Below are 7610 nucleotides of genomic sequence, written 5' to 3' on the forward strand. Positions count from 1 at the left end.
ACGTCACAGGCTACTTTCCACCGCGCGGCGGGTGCTGTGAGCGCTGGCCCGGCCTGGCTGCCGCGCGCTCGGGGCCGGGGCCGGGGCCGGGGCCGCGCCTGGGGGGGAAAAGCGCGGCGTGGAGCCGCTCCGGGCGGGCCAGCGCATCTGAGCGCCTCAAGCCTAGCAGGGGTCGCGGGGTTTGGGTTTCCTGAGAGCCCCAGCAAGCGACCGGCTCGCTCCAAGCATCCCTTGATTTTGCTCCACAATTTGTTTCTGTGTCTTTTCTTTTGCCCTGCGCCAGGCTGTTCGGAGTTTCTTCTCAAGTTGGCTGAATCTCAAGGCGCTGCGTTGTCAGTGAGCCGGGCAGCGCCGGGCGCTTGCGTTGGTGTAGGCAGTGTTTGTGAGGCTGTTTCTGGTGATGCTGCAGACGGGGGGGTGGCCAACCTGCGCGAGAGAGCCACGCGTGGTGCCGGCAGCTCATCCGTGTGGCGCACGGCGGATCAGGAAGGTCAGGCAGCGCAGCAGCAGACAGGGCCGGAAACAGCTGAGCTGGGGCAGGAGGCACAGGCCAGCGGGCAGGGGACGGGGATCAGAGTGACATTTGGGGTAGGATCTGGGGCTAGTTTGCAGCACACCTGCCAAAAGGGTTGGCCACCAGTCATAGAGAAGCCGGGTTCTTCTGTACCAGGACCCATTTGTAAACATTGATGGCCAGTCCCGACCCAGTGCCCCCAGGTCCCAGCCCCCATTGTGTGGAACGGGGGGTAGGTGTGTGGGCATGGGGACCCCAAGCACCCCTCATAGGCCTGCCAGGGAAAAGCTACTGTTTCCCATGTTTTTCTCCTTTAAAGGAGAATCCGTTTTTAGTTTGTTGGCAACCCTTTCCTATATTCTTGTGACCCACTTTTGGGTCACAGCCCACAGATTGAGAAATGCTGATCTAGTCCAACCCTCTTTGCCCGAGGCAGGATCATCCCTATCCAAACCATGCTAATATAAAATGCAGTCTAGACTCTACATGAGACTACCCTCAGCCCGGACACAACATCGTCCTAGCACCCTTGACCTGCTACAGGTAAAGCAGGGGAACCACAGCAGCCAACATCTTGCTTCTGTAAAATACTGTCTATGTATTGTCCTGGGTTGAGGGCCGTACGCCCCTTGTACAGAGGAAGACAAAACCTCCCACAGTCCATACCAGCCTGACCATGGGGTACAATTCCTTCCTGACCCCAAATATGGCGATTGGTGTCACAGGCCAGCTGGGCACTGTGAGTGTATTAATTTTATCACAGGCCAAATGGGCTGTTTGATTCAGTTTTGGATCGAGGAGGCAAAGTTGGGAGTGAAATAAAGGCAAATTTATTATAGCTTACACACACACAACAGTTAACAGAAAGATAAATGCGATAAGCAGATAATGCAGTATAAAGAGCTAATAGTAAATAATAACAACAGATAATAATAACAGATAGATCAATCTGTCACAGGCCAACTGGGCACTGTGAGGGTATCAGCCACTGGGCTGTTCAAAACAACAAATAGACAGACATGGGTTGGCAACTTATCGATAGTCCCTCAATGCCAGGTGCGCACCAAGCGATTCCAGCAAAGTCAGGCGTCCCTGATGATTGACGCTGTCAGAGGGATTACCGGGGAAGGTCCCTCGATTAGGATCCGATCCTCACTCACACCGGGAGTCTGGGGTCTGGGCATGGGACAGAAATGACCGTTCTGTTCCCTCCTTCCTGCTGGTCACCTGATGCATGTGTTTTTTATACCTAGTCTTATGCTAATCTGTTGGCCTCAGGGCCACTCACAATATTGCCCTATAGCTGTTACCCTATGGGATTGAAAGGTGTTAAAATCATCACAAAAGGTTACTACCCAGACTCAGGTTTATCCAATAAGCAAATTATGATGCAGCACCTTTAGGTTTGAAATTGACATTGGTCCGCCTAAATCCCAACCCCTTTTAGGCTTTATTTGAATATGCTTTCTTGGAATACGCTTTCCTGGAATGTGTTTGGGTGTGCCTAGCAGTTAGATCCAGTGTTTATCGCTAAGGCTGAACCCTGAGCAAAAAACCGTTAGGCCAGCTAATCTCACAGCTACAGCTTTGCCTCTGGGGCCCAGTCAGTTCCATGAGCAGTTAGTTTATCATTTTGGTTAAACTTATGACAGACAAGTTACATTTGCAGTTTACAAACTTACAAGCTTATATTAACTAATATTACCTGCTTAGGCAAAATATGAAATGCCTCCAAGAAGCACATATTATTGCTTATTAATCTCTCTGGTTCTGGCCGTCACAGATTGGTCTGACCCTGAGCAGAGGGGCAAGACCCTCTAGCCAGGAACCTTTGGCTTTGCTCCCAGCAGGAGCATTGGCAAACTTCAGGAAAGGTTGTTCCCTGCTGTCATAAAGCTTTCTTAGGGTAAAGTTTACTTTTTTCCCAGCTAGATTCTCAAGGACAATGTTGAGGCCTTTTGTGCATTAAAATGATAACAAAGATAAAAGAGACAAGGGACTTGGTTTCAACAATAAGCCTTTTTCAGATACAGGATGTTATCTAACATACTTGATTTCAGTTTGCTTACTTTAGAAAGACCAATGTAAAATAAACAAATGGAAATTAATATCCAAGCCCTCAAGTAAAATGTGCAAGATGTATGCTGGGCTAAAATAAAAGTGCATACATTAAGGAAACAATGCAACTAAGCTTATTATTAAGCAGATTGTTTCTTTATGGAAAATTGTGAATTTACTAAAAGAATTCTAGTTTATTACCTGAGGAATTTTGAAGCAGCAATGAAGAGTGGGCAATATATTTAACTTAAGATAGCCCTCTTTCACCTGAGTCAAAGAAAGCAGGGCTCTGTACACACCATCTACAACTATTTTTTTCATAAATATCATGATTTAAAGGGGTAAGAGGTAGAGGCCAAGACAGCATACTGGAGAATGAAAGTTAAAACACGATCCATTTATCAACATGGAAAGGCTGTTTTTTTTTCAGATATGTTGTTACCCATTTTATTGCCACAGTGATACAGGCTGGCAGAAAGTTAGTGCTTCTTATTACTCATATATACCACCATATTTTCTATGTTTGAGCAGTTGAAGCTGGGGCTGTATGTTCATGCTACTACATACTCTATAAATGTAGGGACATCCAAGGAGATTATAGGCTCTGGACACAATTCAAGATCTTGTTTGAAGACCTCAAGGGGCTTTTGGTGCAGAAAGTTACTTTCATAATAAAGGTCTTGTTTTGTCAGTACTCAGACTGTGATGATCCCCAAGTTCTTTGCACAGACCAAGGGTAGACTGTTCTCAAATAAGGTGAAAATAAAGCAACTATATGCAGAAGTACCACTAGCATGGTTAGAATTTTGGACATAAAAGCCATTATGTGAACCTGACACTTTTTCAGAGATTAGAAGGAAGATTCTATATATATAGCGTGTGTATACACACACACACACACACACACACACACACACATCTATCTATGATAGTTATGTACGATACTCATTTACTTCTCTTCCCTGCATCCATTTTTACAGAAACCATAGCACAGAGGGAAAACGCACACATACACACACACATACATTTGATTTATCGATTTTCTGTATTGCCCTTGCTAAGTCACATACTCTGTGCTACAGTTTCTGTAAACTGGAGACAGTGTTTCCAAAGCAGAAGGAGAAAGCAGAGAAAAATGTCTGGAGAGGCAGGGAAGAGAAGTAAATGAAGGGTTGAGGAGAAGGAAGAGATAGGCAGAAGGGAGATAGGTCCAGAGACAGCAGGTCAGATTACAAGACTGTCTTGGCTTCATGCTCTAAGGCAGGGGTTTTCAACCTTTTTTGGTTGGTGTATCCCCAGTGGCCTATCGATGAGTCGGGGTGGGGGACAGAAAACCAGAAATGCCGGCAGCATTTCCCAAGGGGCCTTCCCAAGTACCTCCAGGGGTACACGTACCCCTGGTTGACAACCCCTGCTCTAAGGGCTAGAGAATTTAGGGGACTTGAACTAAGTCCCTCAGAGAAGGTTATACCTAGTGTATTTCTGTCCCGCACGTAGACTGAAGGAAGAGTTAGATGCCACCCTCCCTTGTGCTGCATGACTTGTGAAGGCATCTTTCAAAAACCGTAATGGAGCATGTAGGAAAGAAGAAGGGGAATAGATGTCAAGGAGAGTGTAACGTACGTACCAGGCAGTGTGTACAAACAAGGCTGTCCATTGAATGGCTTTACTCAAGATTGTTTCATAAATCCTAATATTGTTACAGTTCTTTATATAAATTCAGGTGGTAGACGCCTATATTTTGGCACAAGAAAATCTGTGTGTGTTCTTCATGGACAGACAAGGTTTTTTGGGTGAATCTGGTATCTTTTATTAGACCAACTTAAATAGTTGGAAAACAATTATTAAGCAAGCTTTTGGGTTCAAAAACCCTTCGTCAGGCTAAGGAAGTTTCAGCAGTTCGTGTGTGCTCTTCCTGGATGGAATGAAAAGTAAAAAAGCCAGCGGCTGGGTTGGTATGCATACAAGACAGGTAGTCAGTGAAAATGTAGATTGAGGAGTCAATAGGTGAGATACAGGCTGGGGAAGAGGGGAGAAGAGAGAGAAGGGGGATGAAAGTGGAGAGATACCTGGGGAGTCAGATGTGAGGCAGGTTATAATGTGTCATAAATCCGATGTCTATATTTAGTCCATGATTTTTAGTATCCAGGAGGTTAATGAAGTGGAGTTCATAGGCTCGTCTCTGGGAAGTGTTGTGTAAGTTTCCGTTGAGGATCAGGACTGAGAGATTGGAGAGAGAGTGGCCCTCCTGTGAGAAATGTGCCCCCACAGGTCATTGGGTATTTCTGTCTGATAGATTTCCAGTGTGCGTTCATTCTGGTGCGCAGTTGTTGTTTGGTCTCTCCTACGTATTTTCCATCAGGGCATTTGGTGCATTGGATGAGGTATATTACATTTCTGGAGGTGCAGCTGTAAGATCCAGGAATGCTGATGGCTCTGTTGTGGGGTGTAGTAATAGTGGGGGTGGTGGAGATGTGGGGGCAGGTTTTGCATTTCTTGTCCTGGCACGGTCTGGATCCTTTTGGTGTGTTCTGGGCTTGAGGAAGTTGCTTCTGGTGATGAGGTTAGTGATGTTCGGTGCTTGTTTGAAGGCTAGGATGGGTGGCTCTGGGAAGATCTTTTTAAGAATAGGGTCTCTTTCTAGCATGGGTTGCAATAGTTTGAGGATTTTCCATATGGGTTCGAGGAAGGGGTGATATGTCATAAGCAGCAGTGTGCAATTTGTGGGGTTTTTTCTTCTGTACTACAGCAGTTCTTCACGTGGTATCCGGGTGGCTCTTTTAAACATAAACATGCAATCTCTCTCGCTGGAGGAGTGTCCTTGTTGGGTGAAAGTCTTTTTAAGATTGGTGAGGTGGCAATCCCGGGTGTTCTCTTCAGTGCAAATTTGGTGGTATCTCAGGGCTTGGTTGTATGTCACAGCTTTTTTGGTGTGTTTAGGGTGATTGCTGGTTCTGTGCAGATATGTATGTTGGTCTGTGGGTTTCTTGTATAACGTGGTCTGTATTCTGTCATTCTGGATACTGATCATCGTGTCTAAAAAGGAGATGTTGGTGCTGGAGTATTCTAGAGAAAGTTGGATGGAGGGATGGTGATTGTTGAATTTCTGATGGAACTCAATCAGAGATTGTAGGTTTTCAGTCCAAATGATCATCCAGTTCTTCATGGATGATTTTAAATAATTCTCTCTCCTGCAATAGTCTTTTCTCCTCCACTCCCCATCAGACACTTTCTTGCTTGGTCACTTATGCATCATACCCAAAAAGTTATTGAATCCAGGACTTCTAATTTTACAGAAGCTTGAGGGGGGAAATTATTTTTGAGATTTGTGGTTATCATTCAATATTAAGTTGGATTGACAGTGCAAAGTAACCTAGAAATTTTACTTTGTTTTCCTTCCTTCCTACCCCAGTTGGAATGGGTGGTTGAAAATCTGTGGCATTAATTTGATCGTGTCTTTCAGGCTGCGAACAGATGTAAATTTCAACCTCTTTAAAAGGGAAGTGGGGGTTGCTGTTCTGGACCACGAATCAGCTGTTGCACTGCAGTTGTAATGTCTGCCTGCTCCTGGAGAGATACAAGTGAGCTAAATCACTGTAACCTTAATCCCGACTGAAACAGGATTAAAGTTACAATGGTTTTGTTATACTTGCACCAGTTTAGAGTCTGCAGATATCATAGTTGCATCATACAATGTGTACTCTCCCCTTTTAAAGAGCTCAAAAGTTAGGTCTATCCAGAGCCAAAGACAGTAATGACTTGTCATTCCAACTGCTTTGAATATGGAGTGAAAGGCTTAAACACCGAGCTTGCTCTACAGTTATAAAGGCTATGAACTGTTCTTTTCTTCTCAAACCCTATTGTTAGATATCACAATGTTAGGGTCACACTGTAATGAATTTTGGTTCTGCCATGTCATACCATGCTCAGAAAATCTTGATTATTTTCTATTCCTTTGTACAAACCTGACTACTTTGAGAATTCAGGATTTTTTTCCCCATGAGACTCCATAATACAATAACTTCTTTCCAAACCAACTTCTGGTTACAGACACAGAGATACTGTTGCTAGTTTTCACTGGCATCATTGGCTGTTTATCCATCATGTTACTCCTTCAAATACAGGATATTATTATTTAATGGAAAATTGGCTAAGGGAATTGTGACCAGAATTTTCAACCTGAGTGCCCAAAAAGTTAGGTACCTGAATGAGTTACCTGATTTGCAGAGATGCTAAATGTACACACAGCCCTTTTTAATTTTAGTTTTCATCTACAGATGAACATCAAAGTGAGCTGATGTTTCACATCTTGTCTGAAAACAAAAGCAACTATCCTGGTGCTTATATATAAATTTAGGTACCAAGCTGTAGAAACTTCCAATATACCTTCACATTTTTATTGTAACTCCACAACTTCAGTATCACTCAGAACAACTGAAATAAGTGCACTGAACTCAACAGAAACAGAAAATCCTGAAAGGGAAGTTATCTTAATAACTACACTTACTAATATAGAAAGAAGAGGAAGTCACAGTAGGATGACGCAACAAAGCATGTTGAAGCGAATGGTAATGAAGGTATAGCAGACTGAGGCAAAGTATGCCATTCTAAATGTTGTAACACATTAAAACACTTCTAGTACACCTCATTTCATAAACTTGTACCAGCTACTTTGCCTTCATTCTGAGCACTGTTTGGGTTAGATTAGTTTTCAATGGGTTTAAGCCAAACTAGTGCCAAGATAAACAGTATTAAAGTATTGCAGGCCTTCCACTTCTGCTTGGCAGTGTCTCATTCACCTTTCCAAATCAACCTTTGCCTGTGATAGCTGTGCCAGACTTGGAAGACAGGTATGCCAAGCATACTGCAAATTCAGTAGATCATAGAGAAGTAAGGCTGAAAGGGACTTCAAGAGATCATCCAGTCCAGCTGGATTTAAAGAGTAATGTTAGCGTAGACAAGAGAAGAGTGGAAGGGTTGTTACACTTCAGTACAGCTGGTCTGGATGACAGCATTGGACTGTTACCGTACAGTAATA

Source organism: Alligator sinensis, unplaced genomic scaffold (assembly GCF_000455745.1).
Source record: "Alligator sinensis unplaced genomic scaffold, ASM45574v1 scaffold406_1, whole genome shotgun sequence".
Taxonomy (NCBI): domain Eukaryota; kingdom Metazoa; phylum Chordata; order Crocodylia; family Alligatoridae; genus Alligator; species Alligator sinensis.